The sequence below is a fragment of the Numida meleagris genome, chromosome 1, assembly GCF_002078875.1.
Source record: "Numida meleagris isolate 19003 breed g44 Domestic line chromosome 1, NumMel1.0, whole genome shotgun sequence".
Taxonomy (NCBI): domain Eukaryota; kingdom Metazoa; phylum Chordata; class Aves; order Galliformes; family Numididae; genus Numida; species Numida meleagris.
The window spans coordinates 172,980,231-173,004,842 of NC_034409.1; the positions used below are offsets into that span (position 1 = coordinate 172,980,231).

Below are 24,612 nucleotides of genomic sequence, written 5' to 3' on the forward strand. Positions count from 1 at the left end.
TTTAAATTGTCTCTGTGTTGTTGTGTTTGTTTTGTTTTTTTTTTTTTTTTTTTTTTTTTTTTTTTTTTTTTTTTTTTTACTAGCACTGCTATGCCATATTAAATGACATCTTCTTGCATGAAAAGAAAGGTGTAAAATGGAATGGAGATCCTTATCCGAGTAAGAACAGGTGAACAAAATAAAACCGTGGTAGTAAAGCAGAGGTTCCCAAACTTACTGTACTGGAGTTTGGTCCCTGCTATGGATGATGGGGGACTGTTGGTACCAGTGGTGTTAATTTTTCTATCCTATGTTCCTCAACCTGTGAAACATTCCTGAAGGCAGGACCCAGCTCTGTGCTTCCTGCCTTGCTTACTAGTTTATCACCCCTACTTCACTCCATCCTGTTCTTGTAAACCACCATCTACTTGTGTACAGCAAGCCCAGTTCCAAAATTACTCTCAGAACAGTACCTGCTTACAAAATGTTTAATGTTAAAGTGTGATGATGTTTACAGGCTTAGCTGGGAGGTATTGCGATACACCACGGTTAGAAACAAAGTGTGGCAAATAGCTGGTCTTACAAATACTTCTTCAGAGAAGTAATGCCCTCAAAGGCAGTTGAATGCATTTCATTAAGGATTACATGTGATTAGCGGTCTGTAAGGTCAAGAGTACGACCTGTCATTAATGAGTATTCATATATTAATACTGCTTTGAGCAGGAAGTTCAACTAGGTGGCATCTGAGGTCAGTTGCAATGATGATTTTATGATTATCAGACTTGTATTGTGGAAATAGATATTTCATTCATAAAACGACATATTAATTAAATAAGCTAAGCCCTTGCCAATTGTTGCAATTAATTTTACTTATTCTGTCATATTGTAGCACGGAGATACAAATTTGACCCAGATTTTAAAATTTAAAACAGTAAAAAAAAAAAAAAAAGCCTTTTTGTGTATTTCATTGAATTCCTTGTACATAGTTTTATATTCTCTGCATACAATTGATTTCGTTATGGTTCTGGAACTAGTGAGAGTATAGTACTGGCAAATGCAATGCTTTTATTTGCAGCTGAACTGCATGTCTCCTCATACAGTGCTCAAGTTGACTCTGACTATTTCAGGTACTGCTGGCGCTGAGGCTGTTGTACAAAGCCATCGGTGCAGGTCAGCAGTGTAAGAAAGAAAGGTTTGAGGCCCCAAATACTTCCAAAGCGAGAACTCTGCATGTGAGAAGGAATTCTTATATTTGAAAAAAACAAACAACCAACACGCCGTGAGATTATACTGTGTACATTCTGAATATACATAGATGTTGCCACAGCTGGTTGAATTTAATAAACAGTACGTGCTGAACGAGTTTCAAGATGAACGCTTTTTCTTTATTTAAGAAATTGTGTTTTGACTAACAGTAGTGTGATCCTTCTCATTAAGATGTATGGGGAACTCATACACATTTCCTTCCTGTGTTTGGATAGAATGTATACCTATTGATACCTCTTTAACTGTTTCCATTTAGTATGGTAAATTAATTATTTTAATCATAGAATCGTTAAGGTTGAAAAAGACCACTAAGATCATCCAGTCCAACTGTTGACCTGTCACTGTTGACCATGCCCACCAAACCACATCCCTCAGTGCCACATCCACCCTTTATCTAAAAAGTTGGTGATGAGTGAGGAAGTCTCAAAATGACTCACTGCAAAAAGCCAAATGGCTTTCTCATGAATGTGACTGGAAATATTTTTATGCAACAGTTGGCCCTTCCAAATGTATTAGATATCCACATGTGATTGTTGTCCTCTCTTATTGCTGTGTATTTCAGGGAAGTACTTTGTTGCTTGTATGTTTTTATTAAAAAAGGTCTAAGGTATCAGCTGATGTAAGGAGTGTATTAAGGACTTGACAGACCTCCTGGACTGTAGCGACTATAGGGACTAATTGCTTTCTGCATTTAAAAGGATTAAAAGGTGCTAGGAAGGAGCTGAGTGATTTCTTTACCTTACTCTTTGCCACAAAGAATGTTGTGAACTGTTCTTTTCAGACAATGTAGATGGGACGTTATCTGATTATCAAATTAGAGAATCAAAAGATCGAATGCTCATATGAATTGGTCACGACCCCTAAGTCGCGAGGACCAGATGTGATACCTCCTGTGGTTCTAGACGATGAAGTGGCTGAGCTGCCCAGAAGAATGCCTCTGGTTAGGAAGTGATGCTGTGCCAGAAGACTGGGAGTTGTCAAGTTGTGTATGTGCTGCACTTCTAAACTGAGCGGATCTGGAATTTGGAGACCAAGAATTCATATTTTAATGTCAAGCTAATTGATGTAAATACTGAAGTACTTGAATACAGTCAAGCAGTTCTGTGAGCACACAGTCTAATAGAGCCTAGTTTCCTACATAGCTGTACCTTAGAGGTAACCAGCTGCAGCTGGGGTGTTTATAAGCTGTTTCTATTTGTCTGTATTAGTGTTCTAATGATGTGGGTACATGCTACAGCCTTTAGTCAATTTGGGTAATTTGTGGCTCTATCTTTTCTATTCACCTGCCCAGCACCTGGAATTCTAACATCCCTGAACACTTACTAAACTGTAAATGCCTTTTGCATGCTGTTTCACATAACTGAAATTGGGCAGTGGGCTTAGAAGTTATGAAGGGTCAGGCAGAACCTAGGTAGGCACGTTAAACAGCATTTGTCTCATCTGTCTTTACCTGTCTGAACAGATAGATAAGCAGCAGGAAGGTCCTCTGTTTAGCACTTCTAACCAAAATAGGGGTTCATCAGGTTATGCATCAAGAGTCTACAGTAGAAGTGATTGATTTTGTCCTTAAATAAGCATCCAAAGTAAAATACTATATACATTTGGTAAAACTAGAGAAAGTTATGAGGAACTTGAGGACAGTCTTCTAAAGAAAGATGTATCAGCATAATAAAGGTAGATGTCATTCAGTATTTGCAGATACAAAATGACTCTCAGTGGAAGGAAGAACTGAACTACTTGAAGAGATTTCTAAATTACGAGTAAATGTTGCAAAAATACACATAAGTGCCTAAGTGAAAATATCTTTAAGAAGTGCTCACTGTGAAAGAAGCAGCTTTAAAATGTATTTTGATGATGCTCCTTAGTAGCTTTAAACGAAAGTTCCTTACCTAGCCATCTCTGCTAAAATGAACTGTCCATCTGGTTTCATTGCAAAAGCCATTGATGCTTACTTTACCAATCAGTGTGTTTACCTATACTCTGTGTGTTTTTAAATGCTGTTGATAAATAACAAGTTCCTGACAAATAAGTAAAGTCTTTGCAGCTTACATAATTAAAATAGTGCTGCTGTATTTCTTGCTTTCGGTTTATTTTCTTTGGGTTATCTCTAAATGCTCAATAACGGCAATACATTCATTCTGCCATTTGGAGGAGCCTGTGCCACAGAATAATGATGTGAAGAAAGCTGATGTATTTGCAAGGAAGAGTCCTCATTTGTGCAATAGTGTTGATGCAGCAAAGAGGTGCCTTGCCAAGTTCAGGTAAGTGTTTTCTCTTTGCTATTTTAAAATGCAGGTATGCTGGCATTTCATTTAAATTAACATATGTGTGTTGCCATGTCAGAGCCTGTCAGCCTTTGTGTTGGTCATTTGACACATGAGGTATCCCAAAATGAAAAGGCATGTGCTGTAGCGTGCATGCCTACAAGACATGTAGAGGGAAGTTTTTGTCTTGAAAATTATTTTGGGATAATTCCTGACCTCTGGAGTAGTTTGTGAAGATGGAAATTATGATGATCGCAATGACACGATTCCCTTTTTGTCGTGAGTTCTCGTTCAGAGTTTTCTTATGTGCTTCTTTATATTGTGAATTATTTATTTTTCAGAGCCATGGTTGTGGTTATGGATGTAAGTGTTAATAATTAGTTAAAATGAATCCTTAAATTTTGACATGGTAACATTGGCTCAGGATTTAATTTTAGATGCATGGTTGCTGTACACTGTGGGTGTTTCCTGTTTGTTTGTTTTTTTTTCTAGACATCCAATTATTTTAATAACATAATGACTTCACAGTAAAATCTGCTTTATAGCTGTACTCTGTATGGGAAATGTTGGCAGTGTAGCTCCAGTAAAAAGTGTTAGCAGTAGAATAATAAAATAATTGTAAATAAATATTTAAGTACATACTTGAATTTATTTTCCTGTGTCCTTATTGCAAGCTGCAGGGGTTTAGCTGACTATAGGCTTGGTCTTCCAACCATTGGTCACAAGAGAGAATTTGCAAAGAAAACCAAACCACTGCTTATCAGTGAGGCTTAGTACACTTTGTCAGGCTTGTCAGTGGTGCACACAAATCCAGACCGTTTTCATGACACTTGTCTGCTTTGATGCTGAATTACTGGATCCCTTGCATAGTTAAAAATGTTTCTTTATATATATAAATGTACACTATCTGAGAGCACTAAAATACCATTCGTCTTGCTAAAAGTCCACAGAATGAGGAGTACTACATTTTTTTAATTTAATACTATCAGATATTTTGGGTCCAGAAACAGAGGCTTCTGTTCTACATGTTTTTCTGCACATATTTAACTGTACTTATCAGTGTCATCCTGGGACAGTGCTTATTCCTCAGGACTTCAGTGACATAAAAAAGCGCAGTGCTTTTAAAGTAAGCCTTTGCTTTAATCTCCCCATACTTACAGTGCAAAGATACTGTTTTAAATAACTGGAATGGATAATTAAACATCAGAATCTAGTTAAGAAAAGCTTTTGAACTCTTAGTAAGGTACTTCAGATATGGTCAGCACCAGTGAAAATTAGACTTCTGTTTCAGTAAAGTTCTAAAAAGTTGAAATGCATTTCAATGGAATCATCACAAGAAAAAAAAGAACTCATTTTGGAGACTATTGTTAAAATTTATGATTTTGCTTTGTAATATAAATGAAATGAGCTATGCATCATTTTCAAAATACTTTTTAAAATAAATGCTACAGAATTATAAAAACAGGGGAAATGATGTGTCTGACTTCTAGGTTTTATATATGCAAAGAACAATATTCTTAAGCTCATTAGATTTTTGTATAGGTGAGAATAGATGCTGGCTGTACATGAAGCTCAACTGGTATTGAACACAGTACTGCAGAAAACAAGGTGGGGCAAAAGTAAAGCCTAAACCAAATTCTGTGTTATTCTGTAATAACGCTTATGATGTCTAAAATACAGATATTGAGAGAAATAAGTATATTGTTCCTCTGAATCATTGAATGGAACTATTATTGTTCTTAGCACAGCCTCCTGTAGTCATAGAACATAGAATCATAGAATCACCAAGGTTGGAAAAGACCTACAAGATCACCAAGTCCAACCGTCCACCTATTACCAGTGGTACTTGGACGAAACTCTTTTTTTCTTGGAAGGATAAACAGAATGCTGCATCCAAAGAGTAAGAAGGTAAGGCACTTGAGATTGTTATTTCAGGAAGCAGTTAAAAGTAATTTCAATAACTTGTAATGAATGCAAATATGCAAAAATACTTGACTTGTTATGCATCGTGAAGTCTTAAATGGTTTATATCAGTTTCTGACTCTTGTTTTGTTTTTTTTTATCACATGGGTGAAATTTCTGAAAGTATTCAGCTCTGCTTTCTAAATGTGTTTTCCCTGAAATCAGTGAGCTGACCTGAGTGGGAATAAAGGTTGGTTTATCTTTGGTGAGACAAAGTTAAGTCATCACTAAGTAATTTTGAAATCCCATCTTGAAATACTGGGGCTCTGACATTCAGTGGGATGAGACTCTCAGAACAGACTGACTGCTGCGGACTCCCAGGCTATGGTTCAGGTAAATAACTTCTTTGGAGGAGGATCTTAAAGGTTTCTTCTTTTTTAAATTATGATCATTAGGAAGCGAAGGGTGCAACTTAAACTATAAATATTTTCTCCTTACATTTAAAATAGATTTGCCTATACCTGCGAGAGAGTCTGCTGGTTCTGCTTGGAGCATTATACAATTATCTGATGATTCTGAAGTACTGTTTCTAAAGAGATCTTCTTTACCACTGTAGAACATGAATCTATTTCCACTCACAGTGATTTTGTCTTGTTTTCCAACACGTAGCCAAGAGTGAGATTCTGGTTCTGCTACTGCAATTTCCATTTTGCAAAGACAGAGATGTCTTGGTGATGCATGCATAATTTAGAAATAAGAGCTTCTCTATTGGAATAAGTGTTAGGGGCTCTGTTCAGATCATGGAATTAACTCGATTTGTTTCCTGCTCCTGCTGGTCCCCGCTTTCTACAGGGTAGCTCGGTTGTTTGAGTTCCAGCAGCCCAATGTAGTTTGTAACCAGAGCTTTAAAGTCACCTGGTATTGCTGCTACTTTACTTTTATTTCCACTCTTGTAAAGTACAGTAGTGAAGCAGGTGCTGCTGCTGTGCTAGTGGAGGCAGGAACTTGGAGGGAAACAGAGTGCACAGCGGGAATGTGAACTGTTACGATCATCTCCAGTCATCAGTCCTACCCTATCATCCGGGGTCTTCTATTACTCTTTGTTTTGGGGAGGGATGGAGAGGGGTGGGGCAGAGGAGATATTGAAAATGGTTCTGCAATTGGTAGGAAGAAGAAGCAAGAAATGGTTTTGCTGGAGAAAGCATTTTTTAAACCTGATGGTGTTTTTTAAGAGAACTCATTGAAGCTTTGGGGATTTGTGTATGTAAGATTTAAGATTTCAGTTACAAACTTACTTCCTTGCTTTCTTCAAAAACAGAAAGATGCTTTAAAAGATAAGAATTTTGAAATCAAGAGTAAAAAAAGGAGAATGTTTTAAGAAAAAGAGTTTATAACAGACCAAAGAAATACATGCATTATCTTTCAAAAATATTTAACTTGAGCGAAGCTCTTGGATCGCAAGCCTCAAGACCAAAGTAAGAGAAGTTTCTCTGAGAAAGGGGAGAGGAGGCTAATTGTTTTCCAAAGAGAAATGGAACAAAGGTATTCTATAGTACTTATACATCAGTGTGTCGGGCACAGAAAGAGCTATGCACACAAGTCATATACGTAGCTCAGATACTATGCTTCTAACTTAGTGTGCTAATGATAGAGAAGCCGCTGGCTGTGAGGTCTGATGTTAAGTCCTGAGATAAGTTGCCCAATGACTACAGTATTGGATACCACATGACAGACTGTGAAGGTTTGTGTTCCCAGCATTATGACATTCTTTTAAGAACAGGCCCAGAAAGGTGTCCTGATCAATAGCATCCAGCTTAAATACTCCCCTCTTGGATCTCACTGTGTTAACATTGTCATGTTGAGCTGGATGGTTTTCAGAGAAGGAGACTGTTCTGCCTTGTCTGAAGTCTGACTATGAGAGTTTCAGGGTCTTAAAAAGAGGACAACTCATTCCTAGTGTGCTTGCCAAGAAGAGGTAAGAAGAGGTTATGAAGACTGCATAGTGTCTTGAAAAATGAGCTTCGTTATCCTGCTATGGAATGAGTAATTGTATGTGTTAGGCAGTACAGGTTGCTGATTGCTTGGTTTAACAATACCCTATGGAGTTAGTCTGAAGTACCGTGCTTCTTGCAAAAATAGTAGAGGTTGTGGTACAGCAGAGGGAAAGAACTGGAGAGGACTATACTATGGGTCAGGAAGAGGATGTTTTCTTGGGTTACAGACTAAGTTATGGAATGCCATCTTCCAAGATAGAAATGCTGTATTTGGCATCAAATGAGAACTTCGATCAGCACTCCAGGGAGAGATAGTCAGTGATTTGAATTTTATTCTGTGCAGCACTGTAAGTGCAGTAGAGACCTGGCACTGAGAGACTCCAGGTGCCTTGAAAGACCTGCTTCAGCTGAAGACTCTCTTATATTCATAGGCAATGTATTTCAGTTTGTAGATGGATTAAGTCCCATGTGCTTTGGTTTGTTAATGGCCATGGTTGGAAACATCTTTTTGCTATGCTCTACCAGTTATTTTAATGACTGTTGCTGGAATTTATTTACTCTCTAGTTCGCTGGTGAAGATATTCACGATTCTTTAAGTCATGTCTGCCTTGACACATACATATTTGTTCATATACATCAAGAGAGGCTGTTCACTCCAGAGTCTGATCTGTTTCGGCTACTGCTTTCTCTTTCACCCTCTTTTTAGAGAAACTGTCTTTCATGGCAGTTTGCTGTGGACTAACTTCTTACTGGGCCATTTAATTGTGGAGACATTTGTCATATATATTATTACCTTCCAACGTTTTTTCCAACAAAGGCCCATTAATAGTAGTATATTATAACCACAGGGGCACAATATGGGGCCAGAGGCAATGTGAACTGAATTTCCCAGTCATATTTTATTTAGCAGAATATCTATAATATTACATATATTATAGTATATATATTGAAGATTAATCTCACCTAAATAATAATGAAAAAGGAACTCTGAGGATTGGAAAGAGAAACTTGGCTGAGGGATTTGGGGGAAAAAAGCTTTGGCATCTAGAGGAAAAAAAATATACATATTCCTCCTTTTTTTCCAGAAGTCTATTGGAAATTTTTACCCATAGTTTAAAGAAATGTTCTGATGTCAAAATGAGCAGCGAAGCTGATTTAAAAGTAGTAACTTACAGTATCACACCCTTCAAGATGCTTTATGTAAGTAAATATTTTAATGAAGTTACTCTGTTCCAAAACTTCATTACATTGAAAAATTGCAATCCATACGTACAGTAGACTACTGGTAGGTCTTTGAAGTGCTCTGTTAACTATTTGTAATGAGCTAATTGTCTGTATAGAAAAGTCTTGTTTGTTTAACAAGATTTTCTGGAGTAGTAATGCACTTCTCTTGTATTTAGGATAGGTTGCTACAATTGCAAGAATTGTTTATTTTCAACTATTTGTTCTTGCTGATGTTGGTCAAGGAGCAAACAAAAGGTTTTAAGAACCTCTGTTTGCAACAGTTTCATTTCTAAGATTAGAACAAGTTTACATTATTAAAATTCAACTTTTTTTTTTTTTTTTTTTTGTCACTGATATACCTATCAGCTACTTTCCATGTGCTAGCTAGGATATGCTTGATACAGTTCTCATTCTTAACTAAGCACGCACAGCTCACCTTTGGTAAGTAGAGGTTATGCTGTAGGTATTTCCCTTTATCAAAAGATTTTTGGGAGATAGGGTGTTTCTCTTTGAGGAATGGAGAGGTGGGGAGACAAAAACATGCCTTCATGCTTTATAGAGTTTTCCTAGTTTATGGAAACACGAGGTAAATATTTTAGACTTCGACTTTGTAACTTAAGCTTGAATAAATCACTGAATTTCTATTCCGCATATGTGCATTTATCTTGAGTCTGTTTTGGAAGTTGTTGTAGTAAAAATAAGTAGGATAATGTGTTTTTTTCGCAGTTGATTCTGGTCTTTTAACTCAATTATCTGGGAGATCCAATCCACAGAGACCTGTGGATAATGTGCATGTAAAACAAATAAATAAGACCCTGCTATTTTCTCCTTTTAAGGAGTACTTGTGGAAGTAACTAAACTTTGTTCCTTTAGAAGAAAAAGGGCTGTTTGGTGTTTTTTTTTTCATAGCATAGCCTGAATTTGCAGATGCTGTTTAAAACAACCAAAGAAATTAGATAGTGATAGAATTAGTATTGTGCAATTGAACTGAAGGGATTTTGTTGAATAACTACTGCCTGTTGTTGTCATTGACAGGCAGAGATAAAACAGTGGTCATTTCCAACACTGTGGTCTGGCTGAGGAGGAGCAATTGCTTTACATGAATTTTTCAAGCCAGAGTGCACACTTAGTCAGGATCCAGTGTTTTTACCAAAATTGAAATTATTGCAGCATTTTTACTTCCAAAAAAAAGTTACTTAAACGTGGAAAAGTATCATGAAAAGAATAATGGCACCTTAGTGGCACACGGAACACTCTTGTCAGATGAACTTGACAGAACCTGGCAGAAATTCAAAGTGTGGTTTGTCTCTAGTAATTCCATTAACATTTCAAAGGTTGATGATCTCGGAATTACACAGCAGGGATTATTTTTTATGTTAAGAATTAGTACTCTAAAGCTTTGCATGCACTGGGAATATTGTAGCTATCTTCCAATAGGCAAATGTACTCTATTCAAGAGACTAAGTTCTCTATCAGATATTTTGCTACTTTATCTGTATTGGCATAATTAAAATAGCCGTCTTCTCTCCCCCTAGTGTGAATAGAGCTGTATCAGTATAAAACTATATATTGCTTGCTTATTTCCAGATAGAAGGGAACAACCTAGGAGGGCTGGCCCAATTCCAGAAAATGTTTTTAATTATATTGCAGTTGCTATGCCTGTATGAACTGCTTGAGTGAGACCTTATACTAGAAGAAAATGACTTCATTCTAGTTCCTTTGCTCTTATCCGCATTGCTCCATAAAAAGTTGCATCCTTTAGTTTTGTAGGTTGAGTTTGTCTTTGTGGCAGACTTGCCTGTTACGCACATGTGCATCTATTCTCGCAAACATCGATGATGAGTGGTTTGATAATAACAGTGCGTCTTCATCTCTGAAACAACCCTACTAGTCTACTCAGTTTATACTAGAACAAGTACAGTTTCGTGTGAATGGTTAGAATTTTCCATCTGGCTGTGTGTGCCAGAGCCTACAGAGCAGCTGCCCCTCTGAATCCTAGCTTCACTTTCTGTTGTTTGGTGTGGAACAAAATGTTTTATGTATCCTGACCAAACTTTTGCTGCTGTTTTATAGATCAGTGTCTTGTCTCAGTTTTCTGATGTGCAAATGAAGCTTGTCCAATGTGTGTTACCCCAGAAAGAATTAAGATAATTGAAGTTAGAATATCTGAACTCGGATCGCTTGCAAATAAGGATGATCTGCATGCACATGTTCTGTAAAGATAATGGTGAACTGATCCAGATGATTCCTATTTTAAAGCTACAGATGAGGGAGTAATCCTGATTCCCGTATTAAAAGGAGGAGTATTTCATGATGAGGAGAAGACTGCGAATATGTGTAACCTTTCCGCTCTAAGACTGGAAGCAGTAAAGAATGGACATGAGTCAGAGACAGGAACAGAATGAGCCAAAAGCCTGAGGGACCTTTGACCATTCAGAGAACATTCACCAGGTTTAACTAGCTGTTTTCTGTCCTATGCTCATTGACTGTTCCTCTCTCTTTCTGCCTCTTTACTTCTGCTTCAGTCCTGTTTACACTGTGTGCTTTTCTTCCCCCAGTCTGCCCTCCTTAGGTGATTTTTAAAATTTTTTGTTGATTTTTTTTTTTTTGCTTTTTTATTTGTTTGTTTTAATCAGGGACTTTTAACTGTGTCCTATATTTATGTGCTGTCTGACAAAACAGAACTTCAGTTTTCATAAGTCTTCAAGTATGATTTATATTCCTTTGTCCTGGTTTTTGTAAGGAATCACTTGTAGGCAAATAAGTACCCTTAATGAGATGAGATGATGTGTATGAGATTTAAGAGAATAAGGGAAGCTTTGCTCCTACAGATTTTCTGTAGGTGAACTAGAGATTTAAAAGAACAGATGTTGAAACATCTATGCATTCTTCTATACAGAAAAAAAAAATCTGTAACTTCATTTTATTGCAGTCCAACATATTGTGTATGATAAACATTTCAGAATGGATATTATGTTGACTATGTTTGCATTGTACATGCAGTTGTTGGCAGTTTTTTGGTTTGTTTTCCACATTTCACAGCTCTTAAATTTGCATTCTAGAAGCCATTTTGGTAGGTGTAGGTTGCTTGTCTGAAATCTGTTCTGAAGCTCCAGTGCAAAGGAAGCACAGCACTAATGATGGATGTGAATGGACACCTTGAGGATTACTGGATATGGCATCTTCAGAAACAGTGGCATTTTGGTAAGAATCTGCATATAAATTATGAAACAACGCGTGACGGTTTTCTGCAAAATGTGTTTATATCTGTCTGAAAATTTGTCCAATTGGTTAATGAAAATAATGCTCTATATTGTGCAGCATTTTAAAGTCTGAAAATGTACACAACTTTACTCAGCAATGATTTCTTGCATGTGAAAACAGTAAGTTTTGAGAAGAACAAGGGTTTTTTTAAGTATTAGTTAGTGGCTATTTATGGCTCACTGCTTCTGAGCCTGTTTCTCTGAATATTTACAACTGGATATTTTTTGAACTGTCATTAAACAAACAAACAACACAGACCACTTTTATTATACATAGACTAAATGATATAATTGACCTCCAGTGGTGTGTTTTACGACTATGCGTGCGAGTCTTCTAACAGGCATTGTAAGAAACAACCCAATTTTGTGGAAGATACAAAACATTTATGAATTTTTTTTACAAATTTATCATAGCTGGAGGCTTTTAATCCTTGTGTAGATTAAAGAACTGTATAATAGTAGCATGTTAAATTACTGTACTGGTACTACTTTGCTGGAAGCTTCACACGATTTAAATAATGTACACAATTAAAAAGCTTAAGTAGAAAAACACCAGTGGAAATTTTACTGTAACCAGAGTCCAATATCGTAAAAGCGGTTCCTTTTACTTTAGTCTTTAAAATAGCTTAGGCCAGCAGCTCCTCAAGCAAAAATTCTTATTTCCACTAAAACCAGTTGTGTTCTTAGTGGTGTATGTACTGATGCTTGAAATTCACAAAGAATCTGTGTCTGTTTTTCTTCCTGTTCTTTGAATCTCACTGGTGGTTGTTGCTGTAATGGAACTGTTCTGATAACAGCTGGCAGTTCTTAAGATGGTTCTTAAAGACATTTTGAGGTCCTAGGTATGTATACACTGTGCTATACAGAAACCGAACTTATTTTACATAAACTAGTTCCAGAGCTGAGGTAACTTTTAGCAGCACGCTGCTTTTTAGTGAAATTATGGTTTCACAGACCTCAAGAACTCTTAACATGCCATTCTGAAAACTATGATGGTTCCCGAGTTGATTCACAAGCAGATTAGCTGTTAATTGAATGGATAGTGTTAATGTCTGAGAGTGGTAACAGCGTTTGTTCTGCTGTGTGTCTGTCAGAGCCGTTAGCCCCTAGCTCAGGTGCACTGTGCTAACAAGGGTACCTTGCACGTGCACCTGAGGAGAGGTGCAAAACTGCAGTGTGTATTGGTGGGGTAGGAGCACCAGCTTGGTTGGTGGAATCTACTTGCACCGTGCTCATTTGCACTGCATAACTTAAAAGATACCGAAGGCAGCATTAATTAAAACAGAGTATATTCACTTAGAGATAGTGAGAGAAGTATGGAGAGTACTTGGTAGCTGGGCTCCTGAGAGGCATGTGGACAGAGATGATACTCCAGAAGCCAAACAGAAGTGCATGTGTTAAAACCACTTTAATCTTTTCACAAAATGTCTTAATGTGAGCCATCTTCTCATCTGAAATTAGTTTGATATGAGAGTGACTAACAGTAATATCTGTCTATGTAATATCCCTTTCTGCAGCACTCAGCCTCTCATTTTTACTTTCTAGGTGGGTGGAAGAGATAATCCGGTCTGCCAAGCGCTATGCACTCATTCCAGTGCCAAAATTCAAAACACAAACCAGCAGCTTTAGTGTAAGGGGCATACTAGGTTCCTCCAGCTGCACTGAACAAATGTGTGTGCTAGGTGGATGAGTATAAGCTTAGATAACTGCTTAGATCTATTTATAGGTAGTTTTTTAAACTGCTGTGATTCTATTGTGGTAATTTGGGATGCAGAAGTTAGGCTGCTCACCAGTTTGCTTTGCCAAGCTGATCCCCTACTCTGGTTCATTGCATGGTGAGTACTTGGTTATTTGTTTGTATTTTAAACCAGATTCTAGAGGGGCGGGGGGGGAAGGAAGGGTGCACCCTTCTCGGTTTTAAAACCCCTCAAATTCTGAAGGATGAAATCAATCAAGAAAAGCCTACTATGCAGTTTCCATGTCAGAGGTATCTTATCTGTAGTTGCAGTAGTTATAAAAATGAAGTTTGGAATGTTACCTGTCTCTTTCTGCTGATCTTTTCTAAGGTGTCTGTACTGAGTGGTATTGCTTCAAATCAGTTACTACAGGTGATTGACTTGTAAAGGAGCTGATTGGCGTTTAGTGCTTAATTTTTCTGTACCTAAATCATTTTAGTTGATAATAACTTCATTTGTGACACTCCGCTTCCACTAGTAGGTGGAAGCTCGAGGGGAAGCATGTTATAGTTCTTTCACAATTCATTAGTTTGTGGATGTTTCTGTTATGTTGTTTCCACACAGAGTGACTCATAGCTAAATGAACACAGCAGCCTAAAGGCATGCCCTCAGTACTGGGGCCCACAGTGAAACTTGATGCCATTATATATAAAAGGAGGATGCTCATATATGTTTGGATCCTTGAGAAATTACGTGCACATCGGACATACGTACCATCAAATACTTGCTCAGTGTAGTTTATTTCAAAAGGTTGTGTTTTACCCTGATTGCTCTTTTTCACACAATTAATTTACCAAGTTGTTGGCAACATATTGACAACATCTGTCTTGAGTGTAAGTTACAGCTGACAAACCTTGTTTGTCTTTTGTAAAGCAGTACAGTTTCAGTGCATTCATTTCTAAACTGTGTGATAAGAGACTATAGAAGTACTTGCATTGCCACATTGTTCTTGTAACGATTTAGACAGATCCAGAGGTGTTTCTGTCAAGTTGATAGCATGAAAACAGGAATTATAGTGAACCAGTTGGCCTCTGGTTATCTTAGCTCTCCTTGAAATGTGGATTGCTTACCACTTTAATTTTTCCTTGTTTAACAAAAATGTCAAAAACAAAGCAGACTTTCCTACTGACATGTCACGTTTTATTGCAGTGTTACAGAAGTTTCATATTGGAACACTGCACAAAGCAGTTCTAAAACTGGTCTCAGGTTCCTGTCCTATATTCCTTACACGTCTCTTACCCTGCACTCTGATACCTTGACTGCAAAATGCAGACATAGAGAGTATTACACATCATACATTTTTTTGGTTTTGAATCTTCAGCTGCTTGTGGTAGTGATGGTGTGCTGTTTTTGTGTGTGTGTGTGTGTGTTGGTTGGTTGTTTCTACAGGCGTTAAACAGCAGAGTTAACTAAAAGCTGCCATTGCTTGTATATTGAAAATACATACATAGCTCCAGAATGCTTGTTCTCAGTACGACAGAGCTTGGATTTCATAAACTGAGACAGATTATAGAGTAAATAAACTGTGAATGAGGTACCTTTAACTTATCAGTCCTATTCAGCCAGGCTTGATATATGCCAAAGCAAACAGGTAGGTTTATACTAAAGAGTGGTCTTACCATAAGATTTTCACTTCTCACAGCTGTACACCATGTCAGCTTTTCTGTGGATGTCCATATTTGTTGTTGGGAGGAGATTTCTGTGCCTACCTAACTCTAGTTCCGCTGACACAGATCTGATCTCCGTCCCTCTTCTGGTTTGTGGTGCAAGGCTGTAGTGTACTAATGAAAACTACACGCAGCTATCAACAAAAGCTGCCACAACTTCCATGAAATATACTGGAAGACCATAAAAGCAGCAATGTTGATCTTGTTTCAAATTCCAGCACCCCAGGCCAAGTCATCCTGAGTCACTTAAGGATGTCTTACTGGAGAGTATAGGAGGAATAAAGCTGTAACAGAACACTCATGTTTGATCTTCAAGTAGTGTTGAAGCATAGGCAGGGAGTGAGTATCAAAATGAAAATACATCAAAAATTGCCACTTGAGCAGTTCTGGAGAGGGCAGTGTTGCTGTCACCATGTCAGGCCCCATTCAGCTTTCAATAACCATAAGCGGCAGCAGAATGCCAGCAATGGGCATGCTACTGTGTTGGATCCACATCTGTAAGCATGAACGCAGGCTGCTCTGCCTGTAGTGCTCTCAGTTTGTGGATCTCTACTTTGTTGAGATCCCTCCTCCTTTGCCAGCAGAGATGATGGAGCCTTTCCCTTTGAGCCTGTTCTCTTTTTCACCTGTTTCAGAGCTGCTTTTTTCTCCTCTACTGCATGCTGAAGATGCAGAGCTCTGTGGTTACACGGAGGGGCTGAGATGTGAGGCTGTCTGTGTGGGCTGTGTAGAAGTGCAGACAGGTTCGTGTCAGGTGCTGAATGTTCTGACCTTCTCCTTTCTGTGCTGAACCATTAAGCCCATTTATCCTGGGAGCGCTTCCATCTGTGGCTGTACGCAGCGCTGCCGCTCACCCAGCATACAGAGGCGTGTTCAGGAGGCCTCAGGTTCCTCTCATTTGCATCAGTGCCAGAGGCAGTGTTGACTTGGGCCAGCCAGCAGTGCCATTAGCAGAACAGCACCGGTCTGCTGGCAGCTGCAGTGCTGAGGGCCGGGGGAAGAGAGCACATAGCTTGTTCCAGCCATCAACCTGTTGGACCAAGAGCTGCATGAGGGTTTGAGCTGTGCTTGTGCATAGGATGCCCTCATGTTACCACAGCAGGTTAGATCTTCCCTTGATGCGTACAGAGCCAGATGTTGTTTAAAAATATGCGTTGGCTGATGGTAGAATAACTCCTGCTCAATGCTTCCATGCTACATGCACTGCAAGATGGGTGCTCTGTGCTGATGCTACTGCAGTGCGTCCTGATGGAATCCTCTTAGTTCAATATGTAAAACAAGATGTTAAGAATAAAAGAGTTCCGGTCATTAAACTGGAATTAATGTGGAGAGGGAGCTGATTTATAACCTGACACTTGGCTTCTGTAGTGCCTGTCTCAAAATAATGGCTCCTTAAACTGTACATTAATCGTGAAGGAGAAGTTCAGAAATGCCTCATTCCATCCAAAAACTTTTATTATCAAGTAAATAGCTTTCATAATATTGGAATGAGCAAATATATGTGTTTAACAAACAACGCCTTCAAATCCAAGTGAGATTAGCTTACACCTCTTTTCCATTGAGTTTGTTGTATTGTTTCTGTCTTCCTTCCCTTTAAAAGGGAAAAAGGGCATGGAACAGCTTTGCAGGTAAATGTTCAGTGGAGTATATTTTGAAATATATATATTCAGTACATATTTCTAAGCTTTATATAGAAAAGCAAAATATCCCTTTTATTTTAGAAAGGCTTCTATTTGTCAATGGGGTGTATCATTAAAATGATCACAGGCAAAAGCTGCTAATTTGGCAACCATTCTTTTACTCAGAAGTTCACAGCCTGCACGGTTTGCAAAACAGAGCGAGTTAAGGGGGTTAAGTGTTATGTTCTGATTTCCTGCTGTTGAATGGTCTGCTTTCGGAACACAGATGAAAAGTATTTTGCCTTTTGGATTCACAAATTGTTTACTGCTTTTCTGCAACCTGTTGGCTTTCTTTTATGTCAGCTTTCCTGTCAATGTGGCCAGTAAGGTCATCTTGAACCCACAGCTTCACTACACAAAGTCTATGTAGCTGTTCACATTTCTCAGTTTCTGTCATCCAGGCACCAGCTTCATTCTCTCTCCAAGAAAGAGTTCCCAGGCTGTCTTTCCAGTTCTCTTTTCTATCTATATTATTGTCTTTTTAAGTTTTCCTTTATTGCACTGTGGATTGCTTCAGCCATTTATTATTGCCCTATTTGACCCAGCCACTTATTTAACCATGAAGTCTCATCCCTGCCTTGGCATTGCTGGAAGTCTCTTCTTCATATTCCCCTGCATATTCCACTCCTGGCCACTTTTTTTTAAGTCTTCCTTCACCTTCCTAGACAGCGTGGAAGAAGTCTCACAGAGCTACTAATAACATTTAGTGCAAACTATAGCAAAACTTTGATATTGTGAATAAAAAGTTAATAATGGAATAAACTTGCTATTCCTTTTTTTTTAAATTGATTTTTTAACATGGAAATTATCATGTTGTTGTAAGCCATAATACAGTTTCCCATTTTTCAGTAACTATATCCCATTGCGTCAGTTGATGTTGACTCCAAATACCTTTTGTCCAGATTTCTTTACGTAGCAACTTGTTTAGTCTGTTGTTGATAGGGACATTTTATTTATATTAATAACTCTCTATTTCCTTGGTAATTAGCATGGATAAATTACATATGTGAAAAACACTTCTGGCCAGCTTTGAATTTTCCACACCTCAGAAGCTTCTTGGTATTTTTCTTTTATTGTAAGATAGCAAGCATAGCAGCCTCTGATGGGACCTCTGTGGAGGTTTTGTTACTTGATGATGTCTGCTCATAACACTCTTGAACTTAAACTTGCCAGTTTGTCTTCATGTGTTCCCAGTGCTTACCAGTGTTCACCTTTGAATTCACTTCTCACGTATCCTTTTGGAGAAAGGGAGACACGTACTGCATGTGTTTTTTTCTGGTGAGGTCTCAGGATTGATTTCTATAATCCTGTTACACCTGTTCTGCTCACTCTCTTCCATTGTCTAAGCAGCCTCTTTTGTTATTTTTATTTTGATTGAGCAGAAATTTTCACTGAACGGCTGAAGTGGTGCCCTAGTTCCTTCCTGAGGCCAAGGCATCTGGTGTTCTTTCACACTACAACTTAACTGATCTAATTAACAACATCCAGTAAAAAGAGGCGCTCTTACTACCTCCCTTGCACCTAGTGCTGACTTCTATCCCAGTGATCCAGTTCATGGAACTATGCTGTTAAGAAAACAATCTCACCAAAAAAGGGGTTGATTTTTCTATTGGTTTTGCTCCCTGGACAGGCTTACTAGTGATGGCTGCTGTTGCAGGGAAAACAGAGGAGCACATAGCAAAGGAAGGAGGAAATAGAAGCATGGAGCATGTCCTTTGTGCAGTTGTCTGCATCATATTGGTTTAACGAGAAGGAAACTATGCAGAGATTTGTAGCAAAAGTGTTGAGGTTGGTGTGAATGCTGTGTGGATGGAAATGTGTGCATAAGCAATAAGGAAAAAAACAAAATAAAGGGTTAAGTGAATGGCATATACTGATAACGAAGGACATGGTTTCCAGGACACCGTTCTCAGCAGTATCTGTGTGCCACAGCACAGATCATTTGCCAGCCGAAGACCTTGTGTCCCTAACATTGGGAGGATGGCAACAAGGTTGTAGTGTAACTCGTATACTATTATTTTTCCTGTTAGAAAGAGAGACTGCAGACGTGCATTTCAGACCTATATTCCAAAGAAGGAGAACAGACAGTGAGCAGCAACCTGGCCTAAAATTTGTAGTAAGCAAGATGCTGCGGCAAAAACTATCCTGTCATAGTTGATGATTCCTGAAGGATATCCTAAAGGATCTGCTCAAAAATCTAGCTTGTTACTGCTAACAAAGAACAACTCCTGACATGTGGTGAAGCCTCAGTAGCTGACAGCCCTTGTTTTGCACGCAAGTTATCCTGGCCTCACTGTTTGAGCGCGCATCCTGATAAGTGAGTGTGAGACTGAGTGACTTAAGTCTATGGACTTAACTTACGTGGAGATTTTGTAGGTAACTGTTGTCTCCCTCTAGCCTAATATGTTTACTTATATTACACTAAGTTCCCTTCACTTGCACTTTTAATTTGAAGCCTGATAAAAACAGATTTTCTCTTTCTTTTTTTTTTCTGTTTTAGTATGTGTTTGTTATCTGTCGTTGTTCCAGTTTGATTTGGCATTTTTGTGGTCCTTTTGTTCATTTTAGTTAGATTGTTTTCCTTGACTCTGAATAGCCTAAATAACTGCAACTTAATTACCGTACTACTCATGCATGCTGCTTTCTAGATGATTGATGCCGTAACAGAAGAACAAAACCATTATTTTGAGACACTTTGCAGTTAACTCTTTGCCATTAATAAAAAAATGATTATAATGAAAATGATCATATAATCCAGTATTTTACTTTGTTTTTTCTCATCTGTTACTGTCTGTGTCTGAGGGGTGCTTTTGCTTGCTTGCTTCCTTGCTTAGGAAGAATACTTCTCTTACTTTAGGCTTTGAATAACTTTTCTGTTATCTGGATGAATAGATCCAGAGCAAGAACTAGATCATCAGCAGTATTAGTTGTTCCATTCAAGTTATTTTGCTTTGTGATGCTTGGTATGACTTTTGCTTATTGTTTGTACTAGGGTTAGATTTCCAGATTTGTCTGGAAGACTCCTATTTCGCTCTAATAACTTACTGAAGTGTGTTAGTTCTTCATCATGTTTTTATTTTTTCCCAGTAATAAACATGTTTTTTGGACACTGAGAGCACATAAGATGTATCTAGGGGTTTTGCTTCCTTATTTTGGTCTTTAGGACCTTCTTTAGGTAACTGAAATCTCATTTTCAATGGGACATGTTTAAAATTCAGTAAGTTTAAGAGGGAAAAGCATGCATTGTGGGACATGAACTCTTTGCATATGCAAAGGGTCTCTTTATATTTCTTAACTTTGAGATCTACATTTTACCATTCTCTCTTCAATTGTTTCAGAAGATTGCTTACAACATCTGTGTCTCACATGACAAGAGTTTCTATGCTCTGTTCCAGCGGCCCCCTTTCCTCTGCCAAAAATTCTGCATGCATCGTGGATCCATATATACCTTCCCATCTTTTCTCATCTCCCATATTTCATTCTCTCTTTTCTTTCACTGTTTTGAATTGTACTGGGGATTTGCCCGTCATTCAGAGTAGGGAGAAAGTCAACTGGTGCCAGCTGTGAACACATTCCAGCTCTTTGTGATAGCATTAAGGAATTTAGAAAATCACGAAGCTGATGCATGGCTGTGCATTTTTTGCATGGCTTGTATGCTTACCTGTATGATAAGCAGTACCTGATCATATAATCAATACAATACTGTGTAGTAGTATAAGATTGCTTTTGTATTATTGTGAAATAAATGAATGTTAATTGGGCATGGAAGTTCCTGTGGTGCTAGGCACTACACCAACTTGGGTTGAAAAGAATACCTACATTCCTAAAAGTTTGCAGTGTAAACATAATACAGTTGAAAGCAGGATATACACAGATGAGAAGGGAAATATTAGAAATTGAGGGCATCCTCTTTGTGTAGGTAAATCAAGAGACTGATCTCCACAGGCTTTTTCCAGTTTATTTAAAGAGACTGTAAAAAGACTTCTTTGGAGGACAGTTTGGAACACATGAGGCATTCCTTCATCAAAACTGATCTCAACAGGAGTCTTTCCATTTACTGTATAGGAAGATCTGTCTCCTACATCTGACATTTGTCTAGATATTTAAAATTAGGTGGGGTGTATATGCCTTCTTGCCAAGCACTGCTCATTGGCAGTAGTGTGACTGCTTGTTTTGGGGGCAGGGGGAAGGTACTTTATAGGCATCTTAGTAAAGTAAATTTCAGAGAATGCAGTGAAGAAAAGCTATCCAGTACGTTTTCAGATATTTAAGGGAGTTTCCCTAAAATGTAAGGTGTAAGACATGAAAAGTCATAAAAGGTTTGTTTGAAAATATTAAGTGGGTGATAGAGGAGCTGGAATCTAGACTCATGGTACTGGCTGGCAGGTAGGAGATGTGAAGGGAAGAGATACAAGAACCATCTCCAAATCTTTTTTCTTTTTTCCCAGTAAAAATGAGGTGGTTTTGGAAAGTGTTTTAGACAAACACGGCATAAGTAGTTTAAACAGTGTAAGCTAATGATCTTTTCAGCTTTATGTTTTGTAAAAATTGGCCTAGCTTCAAATACAGACTTACCACAGCAGACTTCCTGATGATGATTAAGGAACAATAGGTGCAGTAGTGATAAGCATGGAAGGGCCTTGAAAATGAAGACAAATAACAGAGAAGCTGAGGAGAGCTGTGGAGGCACTGACATGTTCAACATGTGATTGACATGGAAAAGGGACTTTGTAGCAGTATTCTGTGTGAACACCAGTGAGATCAGGCTGCATTTCTCAAAAGCATAGAGAGATGCTGCCAAGACAAGACGTGGTGGTGATGATGATAATCTGATTGAATACATTAGATGATTAGGAGAATTAAGAATATTGTCCCGTAATTGTTACACTGAAAGTATCTGCAAATTATGAATATGAATCTTGGGATGTGGAGTAAATGTTGGGCCTGAGATGATGCTAGCATTGTATGTCTGAGCAATAGGCAGGGTGATGTAGTAGCTCTGCAGCTGCATATATGTCACTAGCAATTAAGCCATTTGTACAAAAACCTTAAAGCACTATCATCTGATATAATTGTATTTTTAATTGATTGGAGTCCTTCACTCATCTCATTGCTTCTCAAATAACGTGGCTCAGAATATAGTCCACCTGCCAGGTAGAATGGGGCTTGGGTTGTGTGGTTTATTTGAAATGTCACAGTGGGATGAACAGCTTAAGAAGGTGTATCATGCATTTGCTGTGGAGGCACTGATCTTTTTAATTTGGCTGATTGTAATAGTGGACACTATATACAGAAATTTGTTTACATTTGAATTATTAAGTCAAGTCTTCTAATAACTCTACTCTGTAGTACTTCAGCAGTAGTTCAGTAAGGCTTCAGGAATTCATTGGTTTGGTTCCTTATTCTGGTCCTGCCTTGTCATGTAAGAATTCTCCGTAGCAGAAGAAAGCTGTCAGTTTGCTTCAGGCCTTTGTAGCCAGATCCTGTACCTATTGCAGTGATCCTTTTCCTTCCCCTTCAACATGTCCTAAACTCACAGATAAATGGTACAGCAGAGAGAGGGCAGAGGAATTAACATCTGCACTTGGCTAATTTTCAGCTGGCGTATAGTCTTATGGGTATGGTAGCATGTGGATGTGAATTAGAATTGTTTCTAGTCTTGTCTCAAAATAGAGATGACTTTTTTTGTTGTTTTTCATTCTAGAATAGATGCATTTCAGATCGCTAGCTGTGGAAATATAAACTGATAATGCATTTTTGCAAGAGCAAGAAGAAATAGTGTCTTAAATGTCTAGTTGTCAGGTGTCCAGATTGAAGTGTTGAAATACGTAGTGTGCTCTAGGAAGTTTAATAGAAAAATTGCTTTACTCGGAAATGTGACCCTTTGCAAAGGAATTTGATATTAATAGCCCTTCAATAATTTCGGGTTACTGAGAGAGGGAGCAGTGATGGGCAGGTGAGGCTGTCACATGCAAATTCCTTAGCAAGTGCACTTCTTGCTCTTCCAGAAATCAGCTGGCAAACAGCAGGGTCAGTGCATGCTGCCTGGGTGCCAGCTGTGGGATGCTGAAGCTGTGTGGGGAGAAACAGGACTGGAGGTTAGGCTTCCTTCTGCTGAACCCCATGTCCCCTTACCCCCGTGTTCTTATTGAGGGACAGCCAGATAGATAACTGTCCTGAGATAAAACAACCATAATCTGACACTATTCTAAATGTGGAATTATAGGTTCTTTATAACACACAGACTTGTGACAGGTATGTGGCATACAAGTATCAATTCAACATTAAAATGGAAATAAAGCTTTTTTTATATCCATCCTCAGCTAACACAAAGAGTACAAAAACATTGCCTTTCCCACAGATTCCAGAAATGACATCTCTTCCGTGTGTATCAGTTTCCTCATACATAAGCAGTCCAAGTAATGTCAGTGTTGGATGTCTGCAGAATGGGTGTCGTAATGTCAACGTGCTTAGTGAATGTATTTTTGTTTAGATTTTTTCCTAATAGAAATAATAAGTCCTTATCTCTCTATCAGTGATATAGACAAATCAGCATCCCTTTCAATTAATTTCAGATGTCTATACCCTCATGTATCTTGGAATACATTTTTTTACTTAGTAATTCATTTCATAGAAAGGATCTCACTCTGTCTTAAACTTATTAGGAGATGTAGAAGTAACAAGAAGTAGCTGATTCTCCTGAATGTTTTATTTGGACAGAAGGTATGTTTGTGTTGAATTTGCTTGGTTACGTGCTGATCTCTGAAGGCATACCTCTGTTATACTAGAGGAAAGAGTAGTCTTATACTCCTGGACAACCTTAATGCCAGTCTGGTTATCAGATAGAGTTGGTAACAATGAAGGTGCGATTATATTGACGGGCTTGATGAATTTGCAGATCAGACTGAAGACCATTACACCTTCTTGAGCTGACAGATACATATGGGAAGGTCACAGGTAGAGAGGATGGACAAACCCCCTCCCTTTTCCCTGTATGATGAGCGCTGTTGCTGAATTTAGGACAACGTGGTATTCCGGAGTACAGACCATGGTTCTGTGCTGCTTTTCCATTCTAAAACTGATACTTCTATGGTGTCTTCACTGCTGCTGCTGTTACTCATTGTTATTATACGTTTCAGTGTGAGAAAACATTACAAAGTAGATATTTTTTCTGAGATAGTACCTTTTCTCATTGGCAGTTGCATATAATAGTAGGTGTATGCTACCGTGGGCTATTATTAGTATGTTAGGGAGCACAAGAAGTGACTTCATCTAACTCACTGCCAAGCTAGAACTTCTCACAGCCTTCAGATGGGCACAAAAGAGAGTGTTTTTATAGCACTAATATTACTTTCTGTCAGTTTTACAGTGTTTTAAAATACGGTAAGATTACCTCATTTTAGTTTTTGCCACCACATTACTAAGAGGCTAAAAATCTACATGCTTAGAAATGAGGTGTTGATGATTAATATAAAAATGGCCCCTTTATTGATTGTATGGCACTGTCATTTATTTAAAATAATAAAATAAATTATATATAAATAAAAATATCAGCAGCACACAGGAGGTGAGCACATGCACTGCAGGTACTCACATTTGCCTCAAGGGGAATTTACTGCCATCAGGTAATGCTATATA

At 38.2% G+C, this 24,612-nt stretch overlaps 1 long non-coding RNA gene across 8 annotated transcripts in view; it reads left to right on the forward strand.

The window, feature by feature from the left end:
• LOC110388795 overlaps window positions 1–24,612 on the forward strand; it is a 43,429-nt gene that overhangs the window by 8,214 nt on the left and 10,603 nt on the right. For 2 of the 8 annotated variants that reach the window (XR_002432982.1, XR_002432989.1), the window contains exons 3-6: window positions 84–3,506; window positions 5,253–8,605; window positions 10,889–11,833; window positions 12,690–13,727. This is a non-coding gene — a long non-coding RNA (uncharacterized LOC110388795). The remainder of the gene's footprint in view (window positions 1–83; window positions 3,507–5,252; window positions 8,606–10,888; window positions 11,834–12,689; window positions 13,728–24,612) is intronic. The other 6 variants (XR_002432983.1, XR_002432993.1, XR_002432984.1 and 3 more) reach the window with 5 other exon arrangements.